A 15,291-nucleotide genomic window follows, 5' to 3' on the forward strand; every position below is an offset into this window, starting at 1 on the left:
CTCCGGCGCAGGGGGAGCGCCCAGCCCCGATGCCACTCCCAGCCCTGCGCTCCTCCATCCCTCGCAGCCCCGCGTTTGAGTCCACACGGAACTTTTGGAGTCAAACAGAAACTCATCATTCTGCGCTGACAGCCCCAAACGACTGGAAAAATAAAACAGAATAAACTTGCAACGAGCCCCCTGTGCCAAGTCTCATACCACAGGCAAGGATAGAGGGTCTCGGCGCCCAGTCCTACATAGGAGCTCAGAAAATGGTCAAGAGAATTTTAAACTCCTAAAATAGAAAGTTCAGTGAGGGAAAAAGCCTTAGTCATATAAGTAGACTTTATACTTTGACTCTGAAGTGTTGTTTTTCCTCTTTCAGTTCAGAACACAGTAAGTTCTTTAAAAAAAATTGTATCAAGAATCTAAAGTATACTTCAAAATATTATTATTACATCTATAGATAGCATAGTAATATCACAAGTCATAGCCCCCAGTCCTTGTAATTTACTCAGATGAAATATTCAGTGCAGGCAGCTTCATGTTTCGCAAAAAAAAAAAATGGAGGGGTATCTACGCAACTTTAAGTGATTTTATAATTTTGCCATCTACACTCCCAGATGTTTCCAATGTCTTACAGGAGTTTCTGCAAACCATCTGCAAACTTTTATACGTCTGGATTCTCAAGAAGACAAAAACAGGCACAGCAGCATTAAACACAGACATTTAATTAACACTGTGGATCTTCAATATCTGCAGCAAACACTAATGGGGATATTTTTTTCTCCCTTCCCATTTTTAGCAGTTCAAATTACAATTTTTCACTATGCAAATTAAAAACCCCCCAAACATCAGTGCTGAAGGTAAAAAAGCAGCAACTTCTAAATGCCAAACACCTGCCTTAAGAGAGGCAGCAAAGTGTGGGAATTTCAACAACAACATGAAACAAGCATTTCAGTCCCCCTTCCTTCCCCCAAGACTATTTTCCACTTCTTGATCAACTTTCATGCTGTTTGTTTTTGCTTCTCTGGAGTTTCCCATTCATTTCCATGCAGAGCACAGCAAGGAAAGCAGAGAGTTAACGCTGCAGTTGCAACTGGTGTGAGCCTTTACTATTAGCTTGAATTTACAGAGCAATCTCTCCTTAAAAAGAAATAAGAAAAAAAAAAAGAATTCCTCACTGTACTGTAACACTAAGAAGTATATTTAAAAATTCTCTCTTGGGTCTCTCTAAACATCTGTTCTAAGGTTTTACTGTATCTTAAAAGGGCTCTAATTACCAGGAACTCCTTTCTTACTTAAGCCCAGGGCTCGCATTTCGATTATAACTCAAGCTCCAGTTAATTTAGGGGTAACCCCAAAATGCCTGTACCAAACAGAAGAAAACATAGGCCTACCTTAAAACTTTCCAGCTTTTCAGAGGATCCAAGTCAGAGATTATAGACACCATTGCAGGAATAACAATAATAAAATATGTATATTAAACCCAAAAAAAAATAAAAAATAAGAAAAACCACGGCAGGGAAGGCTAACCACAAAAGCAGCAAGTACTCTACTCAGTGTGGGAATGACAACAAACCCAGCACAGCTCTTCCTCCTTCTCAAGCTGATAAGCACTTGTCCCAGCTTCTCTCCACCCCCAAAATCAATCTTGTGCTATATTGCTTCACAGTCCCAGTTTCATTTCTTCACCACTACCTTTTAAAGCCCTTGTAATCTGCTCCAACTGATCAAATTTGACCTTTTTGTAGTCCACTTTATTCCAAGCACAGCCCTCAGTTAAATCTCTCTTTATTAACACCGTCCTTCTTGGCTTTCTTTTGGAGCAAACACAGCTCAAGCTCGAAACCTCCAGTCTTTGCCAGCAATCATTTACAGATTACTGCAAGCTGCAGTCTTCTCCTTTTGGGTATTTTCTTCAACCTTTGAGGCTTGTTTTTATATTATTTTCTGAGAGTTGTTGGTGGTCTCTCTTTCCCTGTTCTGTGCAGGTTGGAGTTTGACACTTTTAAAGGAGGGACTTTCTAATGCAACTCCTCTCCCACCCTTCCCTCCTCCCCTTGTCCGTCACCCCCATATGGAGAGACAGACACGCATTAAAAGCAGTTCACAACCTTTAGAACACAGAATAATCTTTCTCTCCCCTCTCTGTTCTTTAACTCTATTAGAATTGATAGACTTAAACACAGAAGCTGTGCTTGAAATGCACTGATCTAAAGCAAGACTGCTATTATGGAGGAATAATAAAAAGTCTAATCATACAAAGCCAGATGTAACCCTTTGGATGTTTGAAAGGGGAGAAGGTGTCTCTATAGTTCCATTAAACCAATTTTTTTTTTTTTTACCACTTAAAAAATAAATGGTAAAGCATCCTCCAGAATATTGTGGTGATCTGAAAAGTTGTGTAATTGCTGATAGTGTGTATTTACCTTGGAAAATCGAGTTTATTGGCTTCTTTTGTGTTTCTGTAATACTTTTTGACATTGATTTTCCTCTATTTAAATATTTCTTTTGCATTTCTTCCCCTCCTAAATGTTTTCCATTCATCCTGCAAATGACTGTAACCTCTCCTTCAGCTCTGCCAATTCATTAGGATTTCTGGAAATTCCCGAATTAAAATTCTTTGGAGGAAAAAAGCAAAACAGTACCTTATGAAGTGCTCAGTCAGAACCAAACTACCCAATTGGTAGATACTTCCACTTTGATATTTATATCACAGGCATATGCTCCTAGTTTCCCTCTGCCACCAGCTCTCTTTCTCTCTCTCTCTCTCTCAAAAAAAAAAAAAAAAAAAAAAAAAAAAAAAAAAAAAAAAAAAAGTTAAGATCAGCCCTTGTATGTTAAAAGAAGCAGCAATACAGCAATATAGTGGTCACAGATCTGGTAGTGTGAGACACACTCATGGAAACATAATAAGGAGTATTATAAGGCATAATAAACTTTTTAGTCTTCCACTGCCTCCTTCTTTGGTGAGATAAAGACTTGAGTTGTGCCTAAACCATTGCAGGCTCCCTAATCTGCTGGAGGCTGGGTTTGAGCAGCCTGAACCCCCCTTGCCGGCTGCACAAAGGCAGCTCAGTCTTGCCCTGGCCAGAAGGTGACACTGAGGCTCGCCACCGCCCAAAAAAAGAGAATGCGACCATTTTGCCTGCCAGACAGCAGCCAGCTGATAGTGGCCAAACAGAAACAACCAGTTTTAAATTACCCAGATACAAAATGCCTTCTTTGCTCAAAGGCCAGAGCATCATTGACCCCTCATTTAGTAGAAACACTGAGTCATCTCCTGCCTCCTCCCCACCCCAGCCAGGTGAAGCTCCCGGCTCAGCCTGTGGGGCCATATCTGCTGATCAGGTTATCAAGTCAGGCCTCAAGTTCAGACTTTGGAATTTTACATCCTCCCCTAGGCAATGCTTCCAACAGTTTTGCTTTGTCTCAGAGGGGTGTAGTGAGGAAAAACACATCAGAGACAGCTGATGGTGGGATTGCAGGTGCAGATCTGGGGCAGGAGGGTGGAGGACAGCTGGAGGTTACAGATGTTCCACCCCTCTCTTAAAACCTGCGGAGCACAGGGTGTTTCTCACCTGATACACATATATCTCTGAGCAATTCTGCAGAGATAAGGCTTCTATCCAGTTCTAGAAACTTTGGGCCCTATATTTGTTTAACTGCAGGAGGTGGGCAAGATGCTTGTAATGGAAAATTAAATTCAGTTGTTTCTTTCTGGAACTGAGGAAACTTCCTTTTTTTTTTTTTTTTTTTTTTTTTTTAGCATGGAAAGCAAATAAAGAGAGATTTTATTCTCTTTTATTCCTCCCAATAGTTTGTAAACCACTGTTATAGATGTTAATCCCTCTTTAGAGGCTGGGGAGGACATCAGTGGTTGCAGCGCTCTGCCTTTTCTCTTTCCTCTCTATTGCCACATTTCCTGGTTTTAGAGCTACACTCACCTATTTTCCCATGCAAACTTCTCACTTAGTATTTCATATAGTGCAAACATATTAATGACCAGGCTCGAATTAAGAAAGGCTTCATGCTTAACCTGCAAAGAAAACAAAAATCAAAATACCCTGACCTCTCCTGACACATTGACAAGCCAAGTTTGTGTCCTTGTCACATCCTGTTGCAGGTCAAGGTGAGAAAGAAGCAGATACTCTGTCTTTATACCCCACTGCACCAATATGCTTAGTGTCTTACTTTGTTCATCCCAAAATTCCACAAACTATGTCTATTTCAAGAATTTTATCTCTAACAAGTATATCTTATACTTTCCATAGATACATTTTTCACTGTCTTCCCACAGAAAATGCTCCATTATTTCTGCCAACATATCCACATGAAAACTATACTGCAGGAGTAAATATACTTATTCCTTTCCCTTTTGTACTTATTGTGGTTATTTCTGTTTTTTTAATCTCAAACTATTGTATCTGAAAGCCATGTCTCCATTTTGCAGGACCTTGCTGACATTTTGCCAGCTTTTCCTACAACACTGAGGACAGCAACTATGAGCCTTCTAAAAATAAAACTACGAGATCAAGTTTAGCACAGAGGAACTTGTAACAGGCAGTCGATTTTCCAAAACAGCCTCACGTGTTTCATACAGCATGTAGCTATAGTAGGAGAAAACAAATAAAACAGAAACTCACTGTAAAATTATTTTAACTCTTGTGCTCTGACTCCAGCTCAGCTTTTCGCCAAATATTTTTTTCTGTTAGGGCTGAGGACTTTGTATTCAAAACTTTTATTTTTATGCTTTGAGTAAAGAAATGTCCTATGATCGTCAGCTTGTTTGCCAGGAAACCGCCAGCACATCTGTGAAATATTACTTAAGCAAATTTATTACTGCTAGCCAGAAGGCAACAACCCCAAAAATTTTCTCTACCTGCTGAAATCCAGCCTATTGTGGAATTTGTGTCTTTCATGCCATAACATGTTCCCCCAGTGAGAATTTATCAGTTCTCAGTTAATATGATAAAGAAGTACAAGCTTTCCAAGATTTTGAGTCATGCTAAAGTAAATACACATATATACTTTTGAAAACAGCATTCTTGTATACACACACACACAAAAGGATCTCTAAGCAATGTCATCATCCTTAGTTTAGACAGCTGTGGAGTCAAAAAAGTTCCAGATCAGCTAGCTACAAACATTTGAAGGTCAAGTACAGGACAAAGTGTTTAAAAAAGCAAAAGCAGTTATGCTACTGAGCATTAGAAAGATGATTTTATGTCCTGAGATTTTTTTTCCCCCCAGCTTTTTCTTTACCAGACTCTTATTGGACTGAGAACTTCACAGTGTTGGGCAGAATAATTAACCAAGTATAGTAAGCAGTTTGGATTCGTTATTTAATCTCCTTTCAAGGGTGTTATCTCACTCCAAATATTTTAGGAGCCAAGGAAGGTCTGCCAGGGCACAGCCTTTTAGTCAGGGTGCCCAGCAGCCTGGTTATCAGGCAATAATAGGGAAATAAATAACCTTCTACCATCTTCCCATTACATATATTCTGTTACTGTTTCATACAAAACAATATTAAATTATTTCAAAGAAATCTTGGTCTTTTACCAGGAAAACCTCACTCTCCCTGGGGAGCCTGTTGTTAACAAAGCTCAGCTATTAAAGAGTGGCCTCCAACTTCAGGGCTGCTGTTGGGGGCTGATAAAGGCTCTTCTCCAGACTGTCTCCTGCTGTCCCTCCCCATCAGCCTTGCCACCCCCCTGCCTCTCCTCCTAGTCCCTAATGCCTCGCCTTTTAAGCAATGGAGTGACTAATTGAAAATGCATTCCAGTGCTTTAAAAGCAGCTTTTTCTTTCCTGCTGACCAGCCAAATGTTTTAAAGTTGGCAAGATGCTGCTTTAACTTGGGAACTTGAACACTTGTTCACCGCCTGGATGTGTGAAAAAATTCTGGCTGAATTTAATAATTCTGATGGAAAAAAGAATTAAAGATCTTACTCCTAGAACTGGTGTAAGTCCAAGTATTATTATGAATATTTAAAGCTAGTCCATTCTTTCTTTGTGAAATACATAATTTGGGAGACAAGAAATTTTAAGTCCCAAGTCTAAGAAATTCCCAAAGTCATGCACTGGTGCTTGTACAGAACCAGAGGAAAAGCAGTCACAAGCAGGCATAAATCCAGCTGACAATTACTCTTTGGGAATTGGGAACTGCAACCAAAACACCCCGGAGACAGCAATTGCTGATTCACTGCAGGTCAATGGCCAACTGGGCTGGGATTCAGCAAATCTTATCACACACTGTAACTTAGAAGTTGGCTTCATCCAGGAGCTGCAGAGATTGAAGGGTTTTGTTTCCTTGCTGATTGTACAAAGCCTGCACTTTAACAGTTAATCATTAATCTTAAATTGCATAAATGTGTCTCATACTTATCGACTTCTCACTTTTACAGTCTGCAGAGACAAACTTTCAAGAGATGGTATTTTTTTTTTTATTCCTGATTGTGTTTTTAATGGATTTTCAAGTACTTTCAGGTTTTGCTCATGACAACTGCTGCAATAAAAAGCCTCACGAACAAAGATGTGTTTTGTGTCTATTCACCTAGCAGAAAATCACTATTACGACATACTTCATTATGAGAGAAATGCTTTCCAGCCTCTCTGAAGAGACAGTGATGCCCAAACTCCCATCAGCCTAATTGTTTTTAAGGTGTTTGTAGTTCACTTTAAACAGCATATGAGCCAAACATTTATGTCCTTTGCTGAATTTCTCTTTACTGGCCAGCGGGAAGGTTTCTTCGTTCTGCGGCACTGGCAGAGCGAGAACACTTCTGTAGTCTGAGGCAGGGCTTGCCCTTCCTCACCCAACAGAAAGAATGAAAGAGAAGAAAAGCTCCTTGTATTTGCCAGACATGTTCAAAAAGAGCTCCTTGCACACCCCAATCTGCTTCTTTCATTCCATTTGGCAGAGTCAGGGGTCAGATTTGGTGGAGAGGAGAAAAACAGCCATTAACTATTCCAGCACCACAGCAGACTGAGGAGCCTAAGCTGACACTGTCTGTCTTTTCATTTCCATTCTTTTGGTGTCAGGTCATACAGTGAACACCAAGAGGTCCTTATGAAGCCTTATGAAAAGGTTATTGTTCAGGCTGCCTTCATAACACAGCCCAGAAAATAAAAACTTTGGTGATGACCTTAATAAGTGCTTTGTTATGAAGGCCATGTTTTCACATGGACCACAGCTGCATTTGTACAGCCCCAATGCCATCTCATGCAGCGTTGGAGAATAAATCTAAGGGTAATTAATTTATGCTGAATGCATACTGTAAAATGTTTAGAAAACCATTTCCAAAGAGACAAAAGAAAATGAGTGGCTCCACATCTATATCTGTCAGAAATTCAAGGAATAGGATAATTATTGCTAAGGGACAAGGTGGAAATGTACAGTTAATTCCTCTCTCTGTCTTCTTGACATTGAGAAAACTGGTTTTTTATCTGTGCCCTACTTTCCCATCTGGGAGGGACAGACACCACCCTAGCAATCTACAGAGCAGAACACTAGGAACTTAATAGAAGTCACAAAAATTGGCAGCTTTCTGAAATTCCCTCCTTTCCAAAACTGTTTTAAGTATAAATCAACTGAAATACTGGTTCGTCATTCAGTGTAAAAGAACATGATCTGTTGAGACAGATGGCTTCTACCGCTTCAAAAATTAAAGAGTTGCTGTAGCAAAGTAAGGAACCCCTGAAGCTTTAAATAAGTGATCTATACCATACCCCTTAGAAAGAAAATGATTTAAAAGCTCCGAAGTCCTAGAGGGAAATAAGGGGGAAAAATAGCAAGAGGGAATAATTATTCAGTTAAGAAAACGGTGAAATAAATGGTCCATTTCTGATATTCATATTTATTAAAGTACATTCAGGCATGTGATTTTGAAGGTGTCAACCAGAAACACCTATTTTATGCACTGAGCTTATATCTGTTAGACAGAGAGAGAGATGCAAGGTCCCTCGTGACAGTGTGCTTTGCTATTGACCTAAAGATGATGACAAGTGAGTAGGGAAGGAGAAAATACTTCAGATGCCAGAGGAATCCCATACATATTTCATGTAAAGGCATGGAGGAGCACCCTTTTAGCCTGTGTCTGAACTGCACCAGCACAGGCTGAGTTTTCCTTGATGCTGGTCAGGATTCAGGATTTGCCGGACTCACTAGAAATAAAACTTTCATTTCCCCTTCCTATTACAAAGGCTGGGAAGAGCTGACAAAACAGGAAGGCAACTTTTTGCTGTAACAGCTGGCAGGAGATTTTTATAAACACAAAAACCAATTAAGTGTCCTGATTCTGGGCATGTAACTCCCCTGGAGCCTTTGTTTAGAAGTGCTTATCTGCTTGCATAGGCACAAGCATCCAAAAATCCATGTACAGGTGTGTGTGTGTATCCAAACAAAGCACCAGAGAGTGCACTGAAATGAGCTGTTGCTCTCCTGAGGAAAAACCCAACACGTTATCCCTGTGAAAACAGTACTGGAGAGAGTTTCATAACAGTATTACTTCATCAATAGAAGGCTGGCATTAAATTCAGTTCTAAAGGACAGCTTATCCATAGAAAAAGTTCACTCTAAAGGTCCTAATTCAGGGAAAGTCAGAGAGCATTTTTTTTTTCCTCAGGTATTGAATGCAGCTGTTTACATTTATTATCTAAAGAAACTTCTTTAACTTCTGAAAAAGCAGTACCACATTTTTTTTTCCTGAGGACCACTCATTTTAAGAAGGAGCATCACCTAAACATATATTCATTCATTCATTCATTCATTCATTCATTCATTCATTCATTCATTCATTCATTCATTCATTCCTTCCCATGTCGATGATTCCATGACTTCCTACATGTGTTCATAAAAGCTTTGTATCTTTCAAAGCATTAATAGCTATTGTAGCCCAGGTTAAATTATTTACATACAATGAGTCACAGTCACGCACATAATTTGTTTACAGGAGACACTTTCTTTCCATTCAAAAATACTCAAAGTATCATGCCACACTTTTCTCTCCTGCTGACCTCATTTACACAAGCCCAAGCATGTTAGTGATTTTTCTCCCAGATAGGACCTAGTCTGTGATTCCAATAAAGAGAAGCACAGGTCCCCATGTTGAAAATAAAACATTTTTATTGCTTTCTAAACCTCGGGCATAAACATTCATTGCTTCATCTGACAAAATACAACCAATAAAGACTGCAAAAAGAGTGAGATTAATAGAAGCAGCTTTCTAGAACATTGCACTACCCTCTAGACACTGGAAGTCTTGAAAATTGCACATCGTAAAGTTTGGCCTGTAGAAGGGCAAGGAAAATACCCTTCTTTCCTCATTTGGGTGTTCAACCTAAGCTAATCCATACTTCTCTGGAAGCTGCAGGACCTAAGACAGCCTGAGTCCTCCAAGTCTGGACTGGATTTGTTGCTAATAATTCATGGGGTGTCCTTGGGAAACTTCATTTTGCAGATTCCTGTTATATCAGGCAAGCAGAGATCAGTAGATCATAAAACCATAGAATGCCTTGGGTTAGAAAAGACACTAAAAATCATCTTATCCCACTGTCCCTGCCATGGGCAGGAAACTTTCCACTACCCCAGGTTGCTCAGAGCCCCATCCAGCCTGTCCTTGGACACTTCAGGGATGGGGCAGCCACAGCTTCTCTGGGCAACCTGCGCCAGGGCCTCACCACCCTTTGGAGTAAAAAATTTCTACCTAACATCCAATTTAATTCTACCTCTTTCAGCTTCCCATCTTACATTTCACTGCTCCCCCATCTGACAGAAATAGAGAGGACTGAATTACAAATTGTCACTCAACAGCTGGGAAGGAGTTCAGTCTCTGCCTGAGGAAACCAGGAGAGGAAGATAGTGCTGCTTTTCAGGGTCGATTCTTCAGATAATTTATATTTCTCTTTTAGTTTGTAGCTTGTCTGCAAATGAGAAGTTCCAGCTATTGCTAATTATTGCTTATCCAGTAGTTTGAGAAAGCTTTTTCCTCTTGCAGAAAGAGGTGTCTAGTCACTAACCAGGCTGCTTTAAATACCCCCAAGACTACTTTTTTTTTTTTTTTTTTTTCCTTTATTTTAGTTACCATCTCCTTAAGAAGTAAGCAGCCTTCTTTTCAGATTAGTAACACTGAATCTAAAATTCATGTTCATTTCATGATGTCAATTGTGAATTCAGGCTTCACGCTGTCATTTATAGATATCACAGCCTGGCACAACACTGGGCCTAACACTTCTCCCAAAACACAATCATCTAGCTGAGGCCTGTTTGGGATATTAACTGGCCTGTGTTCAACCCAGTTAACCTGTGCTCTGTTGGTCGTGAACAGCCACAATCTTCCCTAGACTGCCAAGGGATGCAAAATAGAAAGCCTTGAGTGCCATTTTCCCACTGAAATTCCATAAGGGAATGGTATTTTTAAAGGAACGCTTGGGTTACATTTGTTACATCCTTATTAGACAAATATTTTTTGGCCAAAATTTTTATCTTTTCTTATATTTCCCCTTTTGCTGACAGATTGAGCAACCTGTGCATATGTGGGGCAGCCCAGCTGCCTTTTTTGAACTGTCATAACCTTAACCATGGCTGGGCAAATAAGAATTCCTCCTCAGGGCAGATTAACCCAATCAACATATTTAAGATTATACATTCCCAATAAACGATTCTAGATATCTAAATTTCTATGAATTTGAAACAAATTTCATTATCCTTGTGTGATATGAGCAAATAATTCTGCTATGTTTCAAATACAAAGCCAAAATATCTGTCACCCAGGATCTAGAGAAATCGATTGCCCACCTCCATCTCTCCTGATGTGCTATTGAAAACTTTCTCTTTGGATAGCGATGACCTATACCAAGAGTTCATGTACAGAAAGAAGTATGAAACCACTTTAAAATAAATTGTTTTAACAGAGCGTTCAGCACAGCATGGAGAAGCAGTGCCATGTTTTATCCTCACCTGTACATGCTGAATATTTTCCAGCTCTTGCTGAAACAAAAGCCCACTCCCCCATCTCGCATCTGGCCCCTCTCCCCCACCATCAGAGGGGAAAATAATTTTTGTGAAATCACCTAAACTGATATTCCAAACAGTTATCTGAGCAAAACTGTCATGGGAAGCTATCCTGACCTTGGTGTCAGGAAAGCTTTTGGACACCTGGAATAGAAAAACAACACTTGAACATTAATGTAGCACAGAATCTTTACTTTCTGCTGTAAAACCTGGCACAAGACTGGACGAGTAGTAGCTGCAACTTCATCAGACACCGTGTTTGGTGGAAAGGAGAGGTCTACCAAGATCAATGAAGTGTTTCAGATCAGGATTTATTCTGTAGGTCTCCTCAGAGGAGGAGGAAAGGGAAGATGCTCTTCCCTCTGCAAGTACTGCATGTGAATTTATTGAGAGCTATCATCTAAAGCTGAGAGACTAAATTCAGTGTGTGGACATTCTTTGAAAGACTGCCAAAGGCTTCAGAAATAGGAGCATAAATTGAAGGTGCACAAAACTGCAATTGAATCTCTCTCCAGCAAATATAATTAAGAAAATAACCCAGTGAATGAAAAATACATTGGACTTGTAGAAATCATGTCATTTTCAATAATACAAGAAAAGGGATCCTAAAGGCAGGAATTCCTGAATTAAATAGTGATAGAAGAACAACTTTGAAGTAAATAGGCTATCCCAGAGCCAAAGACTATTCCTGCCTTACCAGCAACAATACCAGTATGTGGCAATAATGTTCACAGTCCCCTGAGCTATAGTGCTGCTGTTTGCTCCTGGCACACCTTCAGCTTTTCCCACTTGGTCGTAGTCCTGACAGCCACCTCCTGCTCTGCCTCTGGCTTCTCTACTACAACCTGATATATTTCATAAATTTTCATTTTTCCCTATTCCTCCTTTTCCCCATCTCATTTTCTCTTGCTCTATCTCTATTTATCTAAAATTTCTGTCCATACTACTGGGACGGCATAAGCTTCCAGCCAAAGGTATCCTCTTTCCTCACTGTGGAATTATGATTATCTAATAAACCATGAATGAAGAACTGTCTATTTTTCAATCAGTTTCATTCAGAATTCTTCTCCTTTGGAAAATTATCTCTTTGAAAGCACCAGTATGTGAATGACTAGCAGGTATGTACTCAGTTTGCTGTACTGAATGTAAGCGTGTCATGATCATTCATCCTTAGGCAACACAGTCCAGGGACAAATCCATCTTTGTCCAACATAATGAAGTCCAGGAGAGACTTTGTTTGCATCAAGCACAATATCATTTATGTTTGAAACTTAAAAACCCCAAACAAATCATCATTGATTATTTGCTACCAAGTACATGGATAGAGTAGCCTTGACTCAGAAAATGAAATAATTGAATCCTAGAATGAGCTGGGTTGGAAGGGACCTGCCACCCTGGACAGGGACACCTTTCAGCAGATTGCTCAGTCTCACCTCCCTTGAACACTTCCAGGGGTGGGGCCATCTCCCATCACACCTCAGTTCTCCTCCATGTGTTACTAACTGGTGCTTATGGAATAACACATCCTGGGGTTTGATTTGTGTCTCCTGCTTGAAATAGTTGAGTGGAATGTGCTGGTTTTGGCTAAAATCAGCACAGGGGAGACACCTTTGCATCACCATGCCACATCCCTGAGGGGTGTGCACTCTCAGTCCTGCCAGTGGAGATGCAGGCTGTGGGCTTAGTGCTTCTCCTGCCATCCAAGGTCCATGAACTTATTGACCTGCACAGATCTTCACAGCACCAGCCTCTGGGCACGTCTGATTCCACTCATTCATTAATTCCACAAATGATCTCCATTTCAAGTACTCTTTTATGACAAGTATATTTTATGTTTTGCAGAGTCCCATTTTTCAGATCTCTCTATTTGAGCAACCTGATGTGACCTCATGGTTATCCCAGCTTTGACTAGAGAGACTTTCTGAGGTCCTTTCCAACACCAGTCATCCCATGATCCAAAAATCCTCTCCACTCTTTTTATTTTTTTCCCCACATTTCCCCCCCATTTAAGACTATTTATAGGTAGAGATATGAAATCTGTTTATTCTAATCAGCAGTCTTTCAATAAGATAACTGTATCATATTTTTAAATATAAATTCCCAGTTCCTTTGATTTTAATTCATGGTACAGAAAGGAATTACCTCATGTAAGAAATAAGAAAATATATTTCGTTGATGAGCAGGTAAAATTTTGAGTTTAGATTGCCTGGACCTTCACCTATCCTTCTAAACAAGCTAGTTTAAAATCCTCTTGGCTGTTCCAGCTATGATTTGACTGGAATATGAGCACTGTGTATATGGTTTACCAGCTGAGAGTCAGTCTGTCAGTGGGGAATGGGGGGAGACTGAGCTCCAGTACATCTCAGCCAGGTTACATCTTTCACAAACCTGTAAATCAGGCCTTTTCCCAACATTCCTCAATCCCTGAGACGTCTGCTGTGCTGTGACTGTAGCCTGCCAGAGCCATCCTGATGTGTCCTGCCTGTCATTCTCCAGCTTGCCACATTACTGAGATAACAGGGGGAGCAACATCTGCTCCCCTGCATCCTTCCAGGGCTCAAGGAGCAAGATGTGGTGATGAGATTATTAAAAAAAAGGAAGAAAAAAGGAAAACAATGGTGTAAGGCACATGTTGGGATCTTTTGAGGATTGTGCAGCAGCTGAGGCCCGGGGATCTGGGGGATGAGTCATTTCAGGCAGACACAAACTTTCCCCAGCACTTCCCCACCTTACATGAAAGGAAAGGCAGTCGGAGCCAGACCATCTGGACAACTCTGTGGGAGTAGAGCCTGCAGAGAGGATGGGGCCGCCCGCGATGCTGAGCTGGAAACAAAGCAAAACAACTTGCTCTGCAGACCTTCCCCAGCTCACTCATCAGCAACCATCAGCTGATTTACATCAACGAGCACTTGCAGCAATTAACCCTTATTATCGCTCTCCAAATGGAAAAGAAGGTCAAACCAAAGAAGAACAAAATTTTATGAGAAGGGTGACATTAAATTAAACCTGTGATAGACTTTCAGAGCCATTGCCATTGAAATCAAGAGAAATTTGCCACAGAACACACAGCATCGGTTGGAAAGTGCTGTAAGGATTCATAGTGTCCTACTGCTGTCACAGCACTGTACTATATTCACAAAGTGTTTGGAAGTTAAATTTGAAATAGAAATTCATAGGAGAGGCAACTAAACAAGCAGGATAATATGTCACCAGAAAAAGTAGATGTGCAGAGGTTGACAATTTGTATGAAAATCCCAAGACAACCTCCTCATTGATCAGATTTCTATTGCTACGCAAATCTTCCTCTGTGCAGATTACTGAGAAGCAGTTAAAATTAACATTTGTTCTTTTATTATTAGACTACAAAATTTCCAAGTTTCATAGCTTCCTCAATTATCACTTTCCATTAGCCCCATTACCCAATCTAACTATTCTTTTTCCTGCAATGATTTTGGTTCTGAATTGCCCAGCACTAAAACATACAATGGAAAGAAACTGGCAATTGTTGTATAGAGCTATGCTGTTTATTCAGGAATGTGTCAACCTATCTCATACTAAATACAGGCTAAAAATAGGAAAAATGGCTTAAAATTTCTGTAAATGTTACCAAATATTTGACCATACCTGTTCCCACATGAAATATATTCTGTCCCACACCCCAATATTTATTGCCTATGAAGACTATTAAGGAAAGATTTATTCTAGTTGAATAAACTACACAGTAGCTAAGATAAAAACTGTTGGCTAAAACTATAAATTACTCTGTTTCTAAAATGACGAAGGACTTTCCACACAGCTTAATAAATTGTAGAATTTCTGATACACAATTCCTGTATTAAGTTATTTCAAGCCTTGTAAGTAAAGGACTGCTGGTTTCATCAAAAGCCTGATGTGTACTTGATGACACCAGGTCTGTTAATTTAATTTTAACTTTTGACATTCAGGCTTTATATCTGTATAATTTTGGAAATTGCAATGGAATGTAACAACTGTAACTGTTTCCCTCTTAATGGATTGCTGCAGAAAGTGGCTGTGTCCACCTATACCCTTCCAAGTAGATTTGGAATCTCTTAAGTTAAAAATGCTGGTGGGAAATGCTGGTGGGAAAAATGCTATATAAATAAAATAAAATAAAATAAAATAAAATAAAATAAAATAAAATAAAATAAAATAATAAAATAATAAATAAAATTAAAAAAAATTAGTTACTTCTATAATGATCAGTATTAAATGGGTCTTAAGGTACCAGAAAGTTTTGGAGTTTTAAAACAAAGAGAATGTAGGAGTCAGAAAAAA

The 15,291-nt window shown here is 39.7% G+C and overlaps 1 protein-coding gene across 3 annotated transcripts in view; it reads right to left on the minus strand.

Annotated features, from left to right (window-relative positions):
* The window catches only part of CELF2 (CUGBP Elav-like family member 2), a 540,383-nt gene that overhangs the window by 369,277 nt on the left and 155,815 nt on the right, over positions 1 to 15,291 (minus strand). The window contains exon 1 of one of the 3 annotated variants that reach the window (XM_053942013.1): positions 1,380 to 1,430. The exons of the other annotated variants lie outside the window; for them this stretch is intronic. The gene's annotated coding sequence lies outside the window, so the exon portion shown is untranslated. Of the gene's footprint in view, positions 1 to 1,379; positions 1,431 to 15,291 lie in introns of those variants that run through there. 3 annotated transcript variants of the gene reach the window in all.

Source organism: Vidua chalybeata, chromosome 5, assembly GCF_026979565.1.
Source record: "Vidua chalybeata isolate OUT-0048 chromosome 5, bVidCha1 merged haplotype, whole genome shotgun sequence".
Taxonomy (NCBI): Eukaryota; Metazoa; Chordata; class Aves; order Passeriformes; family Viduidae; genus Vidua; species Vidua chalybeata.